This window comes from Nycticebus coucang, chromosome 18, assembly GCF_027406575.1.
Source record: "Nycticebus coucang isolate mNycCou1 chromosome 18, mNycCou1.pri, whole genome shotgun sequence".
Lineage (NCBI taxonomy): Eukaryota > Metazoa > Chordata > Mammalia > Primates > Lorisidae > Nycticebus > Nycticebus coucang.
Window position 1 is genome coordinate 55,882,574 of NC_069797.1, and position 7,216 is coordinate 55,889,789.

General features: G+C 51.4%; 1 protein-coding gene across 2 annotated transcripts in view; it reads right to left on the reverse strand.

Moving 5' to 3' along the window:
- The window catches only part of MED24 (mediator complex subunit 24), a 44,791-nt gene that overhangs the window by 36,787 nt on the left and 788 nt on the right, over positions 1 to 7,216 (reverse strand). The gene's annotated exons all lie outside the window — the stretch shown is intronic.

Here is a 7,216-nt window from a genome sequence, read left to right on the forward strand (position 1 = left end):
CTATATACAGTCTTGACGCCCTGCCCTGTCCTAACATTTACAATCTGGGAAAGGAGTAAATTACTCTGGAGGATCAGGTGGGAGGATCACTTGAGCCCAGAAGTTCAAGCCCAGCCTGGGCTTAGCAATACTCTATATCTAAAAAATAAAACAAAATTTTCTTTTCTTTTTATTTTTTTTTTGAGACAGTCTCTTTGTCACCTTTCACAGAGTGCCCTGGCCTCATACATCACAGCAACCTCAAACTCTTGGGCTTAAGTGATCCTCTTCCCTCAGCCTCCTGAGTAGCTGGGACTACAGGCACCCTCCACAACACCCGGCTATATTTTTAGAGACAGAGTCTTGCTCTGGCTCAAGCTGGTCTTGAACTCCTGAGTTCAAGAATTCACCTGCCTCAGCCTCCTAGAGTGTTAGGATTAGAGGCATAAGCCACCGCACCTGGCCAAAATTTTTTTTAAACAGAGTAAACATGGGCCAGGCACAGCAGCTCACATCTGTACTCCTAGCACTTTAGGAGGCCAAGGCAGAATGATTGCTTAAGGCCAGGAATTTGAGACCAGCCTGAGCTAGGGAAAGAGTCCATCTCTACAAAAAATAGAAAAATTGGGCGGTGCCTGTGGCTCAAGGAGTAGGGTGTCGGTCCCATATGCCGGAGGTGGCGGGTTCAAACCTAGCCCCGGCCAAAAAACAAAATAAAAAAATAAATAAATAAATAATATAGGGCGGTGCCTGTGGTTCAGAGGGTAGGGCGCCAGCCCCATATGCCGGAGGTCACGGGTTCAAACCCAGCCCTGGCCCAAAAAAAAATAAATAAATAAATAAATAATAAAAAGTTTATTTAAAAAAAAATAGAAAAATTAGGCTCCGTGCCCATAGCACAGTGGTTATGGTGCCAGCCACATACACCAGGGTTGGCAGGTTCAGACCCAGCCCAGGCCAGCTAAAACAACAATGACAACTGCCATAAAAGATGGCCAGTGTTGTGGCAGGTGCTTGTAGTCCCAGCTACTTGGGAGGCTGAGGCAGGAGAATGACTTAAGCCCAAGAGTTTGAGGTTTCTGTGAGCTGTGACGCCACGACACTCTACCAAGGGTAACATGATGGGACTCTGTCTCAAAAAAAAAAGAAAGAGGGCGGTGCCCGTGGCTCAGTTGGTAGGGCGCTGGCCCCATATACCGAGGGTGGCGGGTTCAAGCCCGGCCCCGGCTGAACTGCAACCAAAAAATAGCTGGGCGTTGTGGCGGGTGCCTGTAGTCCCAGCTACTTGGGAGGCTGAGGCAAGAGAATCGCTTAAGCCCAGGAGTTGGAGGTTGCTGTGAGCTGTGTGATGCCATGGCATTCTACTTAGGGCCATAAAGTGAGACTCTGTCTCTACAAAAAAAAAAAAAAAAGAAAGAAAGAAAAATTATCCAGGTGTGGTAGTGGACATCTGTAGCCCCAACTACTCAGGAGGCTTAAGCAGGAGGATTGCTTGACCCCACAAGTTTGAGGCTGCCACGAGCTGTGATTACATCTCTGCATTCTAGTAAGGTTAACAAAGTGAGACTATTTAAAAAAAAAAAAAGTAAGTAAGGAGGCCCCCACAGCCAAGGTCCAGCCCCTAATTTCATACCATAAGGAGCCTGATATCCCAGTTCACAAATTCAAGCTCCATCCCTACTCCCCAACAACTATCTTACAGCTATCCTTTGAATGGCAAAATCAATCCTCAGGAGGATGAATCTGGGAGGGCAGCTCACCAAGGCTCTGGAAGCAAGCTTGTGGCCATTTTGGGCAGAGAACGCATTGTAAATCCTGGGTATCAGGAGTATGGTCTGAATAGGGAGTCAAGGACTCCTAAAGGAGAGAGTGTGGTTGGAAGAGGGCCAGGTCACATCCCTCTGAGGTTGGTACTGGCTATGGCCTTTCCCCCCTCCCCATACACCCACCCACCCAGGTCCCCCTCCATTCTGCTCCCTTTGTACCTGCCTAAGTGACACCACTGGAGAAGTGTTTACACAAACCAGCTGCCAAATATGAGCAGCCAAAACTTCCAAAGCAGGAGGAAGGGAGAACCCAGACTCCTCACGCTGAACTTCTAGACTCCCCTCAGCCACACCCAGTCACATTTGAAACTGCCACAAACCCTGCTTCTCTTCAGCCCCTCACATATTTGGCTCCCCTGCTTCTCCCAGGCCCTTCACCTTCTCTTTGTCTGCTCCCCACCTCTCATTCTGTTTCTGTTACAGCAGACTTAAGGCCCCCCACCTGGAGCCATTCCGGGACCCTGCAGCTCCTTTCCTGTCCCTCATGCCTACACTGGCTCTCTTAGAAAGAAGCTGTCAACTTTGAGTTGGTGGGTGTTGGGTCCAGTCCACATGGGAGTGGGGAATATTTGAGCCCTGAGGACGGTGATATTCTGAGCTCAAACCATCCCTTCTGGCAGAAAGCCTGGCAGATTTCTAGGGAGGTGCCTCCTCCCCAATTCACAATGACAGGGAGGCGGCTTTTGTAGTCAGGCCATCTGCCTTCCCATTCCCCCACCTCCCACCAGCAGCCCTTTCTCTAGGCTTGGCAGGGTTTCCCCAAGTTCTGGCCTCCTATGTGCAAGGACTCCCTTAGCTCTGGGCAAGGGCCATTTTTAATTTCTCTGCTTTGACTTTCAGTCCTGAGCCCTAGCCTCTCCATCTTGTTGCCCTCTGTGGCTGGGAAAGAGGGACAGGTGGAACCCAGCCAGGCAGAGTGACATGGCAACATCTGGAGTAGTGGCAGAAAAGCAGTCAGGCCAGAGTGGGGTAAGAGGCTGTGAGAAACAGGGTTTTTAGTACCCCAGGGGAAGGGAACATTCCTTATCTAGGCTAGAAAAGAGTGGCAAGAGTCCAGACCCAAAAACCCAGAAACACTGAAATCTCTGGTAAGCACACAAGGCACAGAAGGTTTCAGCTTCCTTTCTCTCCATAGCGAAACAGAGTCATTCCCCTCCCCTAAGAGGAACATTTTCCTCTAGAAGCTTGCCTAGGTCCTCCCCACTACAGGCAGCAGGTGGATGGGAAAAGAATGTCATTCCCATGTGCTCCTACACAGCTGGCTCCAAACCAGTCTCCTCCCTCACTGTTCCCAAATCAAAATCCCTGTTTTCCATCTATCTGGGGGAGGGGATGATGGGGAATAGACCAATGAGTAAGCTGCCCCTCAGAGACAGCACCCCACCACCACCCAGTTGCCTGTCTCTGTCTACCTACTGCCCCAGGAGAGTGAAAGACAGAATTTGAACCAACACCCAGAGCGTTTCCTCTTAACACCCTGGAGGTGGACACCTTCCTCACCACAGTCCCAGCACAGATGAGAAGACAGGTGCTGTGATCCTGAGGCCTGGCTGGCAGGGAAGGAAGGCCAGCTAGCCATTTCCTCAGTACAGCTTCACTTCCAGGCCCTGGGAGCCACTCCACTTTGTACTCCTGGCCTCCACACCAGTCTGTCTCATCCTCTCCTTTGACTGGAGGGGGAGGCCTGCAGGATAGTGAGCCCCAGACTCTGATGGTAAAAGAAGCTGTCCCCTCCTCCCTCCTCTCCTGCTGGCAAAGGCAGGATGAGGGGACTCTGCAGGAGTATGAAACCAGAAGCTGGGAACATTCACGGGATGCAATACCTGGCACATTTTAAATGCTCTTTTTAAAAAGTGTCAGATGAATAAAGGTAGGAGAAACTCTGACAGACAACCTGAAGGAGGTGTCTGCTTCTTCCACTTCTTGCCTCAGCTTCCAAAAGCAAGGCTGAGCCAGGCCTGGTCCCCTCCCTGGGTTCCCTCTTTTGTGACCAAGAACAAAGGCATCTGATGGGACAAAGGGGAGAATTAAGTGGCCACTTCACTCTTGTCAGGGTAATTGCCAATTTCTCAGTCTCTCATCTCCGCTAGCCATTTGATTTCCAATTTCTATAAACTGCCTTTCCCCTTCATTTGTCCATTTCTACCCTCTCTCTCTTTTTTTATTTTTTTTTATATATATTTTTTATCTTAGAGACAAGATCTCACCATGTTGCTAAGTCTGGAGTGCAGCGGCTATTCACAGGCATGCTTATGGCACGCTATAGCCCTGGGCTCAAGTGATCCTCCTACCTCAGCCTCCTGAGTAGCTGGTACTCCCATCTTTTCTTGATTGAGAGATCACTAAGAGGGAGAAACAACTGGGTTTTGGTTTCATTTAGCTAGTGGTAACTCAGTTTCCTCAGCTGTCTTTCCAGAGTGCCCTCAGTGTCTTCAGAGCCAAGGGGAATATGGTATATGCTGGATGGACACTTTATCACTAGCTGACCCAGAGTCCAGAAGGTGCTAACCCTTATCACCCAGAGACCAGAAGGTCAAGATGAGCTGGGGGAGGGGAATTACTGAGGCACAGGCCACAGAGCTCCTTCCAGGGTGGCTGGCAGGGGGAATGTCCCACTTCTCCAAACTGCTAGGGGCATACAAGGGATTTTGGCAGGGGTAGAAGATGCTATGTGGGGTCTTAGCTGCCAGACTTTTGGAAGAAGCTCTTCAGAAAACTATGGATCTCTAGGTTCTTAGGTGTGATACCCTTGAGAAATCTTGGGGTACTTCCTAGCCACGGTGTGAAAGGAGGGGAGGGAGAAAGGGAAGGGCCTGGGCGGCTTCTCCAAGGGGGACCAGAGAACAGGCTGTTCCTGCTGCTTCCTTGGCAACTGAAATCTAAGCTCGAGGGGGCGAAGGTGCCCTAAGATATATCCCTTTGGAAGACCTATCCATTCTCACTCATGCTGCCCCCGCCCTCTCCCTGTAGATTCAGTGACTGCTTTGAAACAGAGGTGGATGGGAGGGGACAAGACTGACAGGGGTTTCATGGCAAGAAGAGAATAGGAACTGGCGGCGCCTGTGGCTCAGTGAGTAGGGTGCTGGCCCTATATGCCGAGGGTGGTGGGTTCAAACCCAGCCCCGGCCAAACTGCAACAAAAAAATAGCCGGGTGTTGTGGCGGGCACCTATAGTCCCAGCTACTCGGGAGGCTGAGGCAAGAGAATCGCTTAAGCCCAGGAGCTGGAGGTTGCTGTGAGCTGTGTGAGGCCACAGCACTCTACCGAGGGCCATAAAGTGAGACTCTGTCTCTACAAAAAAAAAAAAAAAAAGAGAATAGGAACTGGTGACAAACTGAGTCTGAAAAGAGCTAGCAACTTCCAGAAATGAGTGAGTAGGGTGAGTGGGGTGGGCCAGTGGGATGGGAAGAGGGGTAATGCAACACAGGGATGGGGACTAGAAGCACAGACTTGGCTGGGTCTGGTGAGATCTGGTTTGGAAGCAATGTGCCTTTCACTCTGCCCTGCCTGGGTCTGTGTAACCAGCCTACAGTGGGAACTCAAGGAAGGAAGAGAGGGTAGGCAAAGAGGGTAATGATGAACTCTTGTCTTTTTGTTCAAGAATCCCTACTCTGTCCCTCTGAGAGAAAAGGCTGGATCAGGAGGCATTTCATTTTCCATGGGTCTGGGTGAGGATTCCAGAAAGTTTCCCTCACCCAGTATTTTAGGGCCTTGCTCAAAGAGAGATGTCGTAGAGAAAGCCAGAATGAAGAGGAAACAAAACTATATAGCACCTTCATCTTCCCCCTCTAGACTCCATAACTCCTGCCCTGACCACGTTAATGCTGGCCCTCTGCATTGCCTCCTAGTTCTGCTAGTTCTGCAGAGTATAAATATGTCCCATGCATTGGAATTCTCTCCCAACTCTGCAGGCAGCTCAATCTCAAGGGACTATTTCCATACTGGGTAGAACAATTCCCCGCAGCAGCACCACTACACAATGCAGGCTCCCTTCACCCACTGCATACCCAACATCACCACTGCACTCTGTACCACAGGGTTTTCATCCCAGCTGCTCTCTCATCCTCATGGGCCCAAGACAGGTAACCTCCCTTCCTCCAAGCCTTGCAAACCCCAACACACCCTGTAAGAGAAGTGGCTCCAACAGAACTGAAGATGCAGGTGGCTGCGACTAAGAGATGAGCAGGGGCACCCCAAATTGGATATGCTGTTGGTCAGAATCCCCATTCAGCCAGTGATTGTGCCCAGTATAAACTGGAGGATTAGCAGAGCAGCTTCCCCTAATATACCCACACCCCGCCCCCCTACCAGACCTTGGAGACAGGGCCCTGCCCCAGAAGCGTGGGAAGGCTGTGGCCCCCGCTGGTAAAACTGGACTAATGACAGCAGGGGAGCCGGCGGGGCGGGGGGGGGTGCTGGGGTAATTAGAGCTCTGCCTGGCGCTAGGAGATTCTGAGATGAAAGGGGCTTTGGCGTCCCTGGGATGGTTTCATGTCCATGACTGCAGGTGTGTATGTGTGTGTGTGTGAGTGCGCGCGCGCGCGCGCGCGCGTGTGTGCACACGTATGTGTGCGCGTGCGCGAAGGGTGGGGCTAGCATGCTGGAGACCTCTCCCTTGGGGAACGGAGTCCATTTGTATACAGTCCACCCTCCTCCTTAGATTGGCCCTGGTACCATTTGGTGGGGGCAAATATAGGAGGAAATATATACGTGAAGCTAGGAATTGAGGGGGTATGGCAAGTCGTGCCCAGAGCTCAGTAAAGGGAGCAGATTGTTAGGGGAAATGGCTGGTGACAAGGAATAGAAACAGCCTGTATGGAGAAGGGTGACGTTTGAAAGGGGAGGCAGTGGCTGGGGTGTTGATGTTAGAAATGAGAAGTAACGAGGAATGAGCCCCCCAAAAGATTAAAAACATTGGGTGACTGAATTTAAAAGGACATCGGGGGTCACCTGCCCAACCCTGGAATTTAAAGCTTGCGGAATCTTTACCTCCGACAACAGTGTAATTTGCTCAAGGTCACCCAGTGAGTTACTGGTAGGCAAGGGACCCGAACTCTGAAACAAGCTCTACACCTCCAAGCATTTGGTATTTAGACTTTCTTCCCCAGGTATAAGGTGCAGGCGTCTGATCCATACTTCCTCCCCACCCCATGGTGCAAACCTCCAAGCCCCCAATTCTCTCAGCAAGCAAGGGCTATTTATTAATGACATCTTTTCAAAAATCACCAACTACCACTCTTGCCCGAGCCGCCTGAAGTGGGGAGGGCGAGTCTGAGCCGGGCGGGGCAGAGGCTGCATAGGGGAGGCCGGCCCGCTGGCCGGGGTCCCGGGGCGCGGCGGGGGGCGGGGGGCGGAGGACCGGGACCGGCGGCGACTAGGCGGCCTGCAGGGAGCAGCCGCGAGCCGGCCGG